The sequence below is a fragment of the Triticum dicoccoides genome, chromosome 1A (genome assembly GCF_002162155.2).
Source record: "Triticum dicoccoides isolate Atlit2015 ecotype Zavitan chromosome 1A, WEW_v2.0, whole genome shotgun sequence".
NCBI lineage: Eukaryota > Viridiplantae > Streptophyta > Magnoliopsida > Poales > Poaceae > Triticum > Triticum dicoccoides.
Window position 1 is genome coordinate 472,686,598 of NC_041380.1, and position 2,460 is coordinate 472,689,057.

Consider the following 2,460-nt stretch of genomic DNA (forward strand, 5'->3'; position numbering starts at 1 on the left):
TCCACCCTCATGGCCCCCCTGTTGCTCCACCGACGTACTCCTTCCTCCTATATATACCTACGTACCCCCAAACGATCAGATACGGAGCCAAAACCCTAATTCCACCGCCGTAATGTTCTGTATCCACGAGATCCCATCTTGGGGCCTGTTCCGGAGCTCCGCCGAAGGGGGCATCGATCACGGAGGGCTTCTACATCAACACCATAGCCCCTCCGATGAAGTGTGAGTAGTTCACCTCAGACCTACGGGTCCATAGTTAGTAGCTAGATGGCTTCTTCTCTCTTTTTGGATCTCAATACAATGTTCTCCCCCTCTCTTGTGGAGATCTATTCGATGTAATCTTGTTTTTGCGGTGTGTTTGTTGAGACCGGTGAATTGTGGGTTTATGATCAAGTCTATCTATGAATAATATTTGAATCTTCTCTGAAGTCTTTTATGTATGATTGGTTATCTTTGCAAGTCTCTTCGAATTATCAGTTTGGTTTGGCCTACTAGATTGATCTTTCTTGCAATGGGAGAAATGCTTAGCTTTGGGTTCAATCTTGCGGTGTCCTTTCCCAGTGAAAGTAGGGGCAGCAAGGCACGTATTGTATTGTTGCCATCGAGGATAACAAGATGGGGTTTTCTTCATATTGCATGAGTCTATCCCTCTACATCATGTCATCTTGCTTAAGGCGTTACTCTGTTTTTAACTTAATACTTTAGATGCATGCTGGATAGCGGTCGATGAGTGGAGTAATAGTAGTAGATGCAGGCAGGAGTCGGTCTACTTGTCTCGGACGTGATGCCTATATACATGATCATACCTAGATATTCTCATAACTATGCTCAATTCTGTCAATTGCTCAACAGTAATTTGTTCACCCACCGTAGAATACTTATGCTCTCGAGAGAAGCCACTAGTGAAACCTATGGCCCCGGGTCTATCTTTATCATATTGATCTCCTACTACTTAGTTATTTCCTTTGCTATTTACTTTGCCTTTATTTTACTTTGCATCTTTTATCATAAAAATACCAAAAGTATTATCTTATCATATCTATCACATCTCACTCTCGTAAGTGGCCTTATAGGGATTGACAACCCCTATCTACGTTGGTTGCGAGGATTTATTTGTTTTGTGCAGGTACGAGGGACTCACACGTAGCCTCCTACTGGATTGATACCTTGGTTCTCAAAAACTGAGGAAAATACTTACGCTACTTTGCTGCATCATCCCTTCCTCTTCGGGGAAAACCAACGCAGTGCTCAAGAGGTAGCAAGAAGGATTTCTGGTGCCGTTGCCGGGGAGGTCTACACAAAAGTCAACATACCAAGTACCCATCACATACCCTTATCTCCCGCATTACATTATTTTCCATTTGCCTCCTATTTTCCTCTCCCCCACTTCACCCTTGCCGTTTTATTCGTCCTCTCTCTCTCCATCCTCCCTCTCTTTCCCTATTTGCCTCTTTTTGCCCGCTTGCTTTTTGTTTGCTTGTGTGTTAGTTTGTTTGCTTGTCTTTATGGCTAGTCCTTTACCTTCTGCCTCTATGTCTGAAATTGGGGAAACTATTGTAGATAATAATTCTGATGCTCCTACTAAAGAACCCACTATCTCACATATAAAAAGATACCGTGTTGGTAGTGGTAATATTATTGGAAAAGGAGTTATTCAAGATTTCTTTACTTGTGTCAGTGCTTTACCCTCTATGGGTAGTTCTATCCTTCATAGAACTAGTAGTCTTGCGGACGCTATTGCCATGCTTGTAGTTGAACTTGAAAGACAATTCATGCACATGCATCCTTCCATACAAAGGATTTTTCTGGAATTTTCTAATATTGAGCATTCTTCTGTTAAGCGTGCCGCTACTATCTTTTTGGCTCATGAGTTAGATGCATAATAAAAGAGGCCAAAGAAATCTTTGCACATTATAGGGGGGACTCTTGCCGTCGTCCCATAGAGGCTATCCTCTTTGATCAAGAAGAAATAATGCGTTTTCAATCTCTAAAATATGTTGCTTTCAATGAAAATCTTAGAAAAAGGGTTCCTACCAATGTTCTAGTTGATAGAATTTCTGAACTTAATGATGATTTAGCTATTCGAAATAACGAACTAGGATATTCTCTTGAATATAGGCTCACAAAGTTCTGTCAAAAGAATGCTTATAATGATGAATTGGTTGTGCAATATGAAGGACCAAAGGAGGAACCTATACCTCCCAAGGTTGATCTTGGGGACTTTTGTCCCATTAAATTTAGCCCTTTTGATTACTTTTGCTTGCCTCAAAGAAAACTTGCTGCCGAACGTAGAGAATATGAAATGAGTTTTAATAATCTATCTTACTATTATGGCAATACCTAGATCTATTCCTGATTGTTATGCCTAGCTAGGGGCGTTAAACGACAGCGCTTGTTGGGAGGCAACCCAATTTTATTTTTATTCCTTGCTTTTTGATCCTGTTTAGTAATAAATAATTT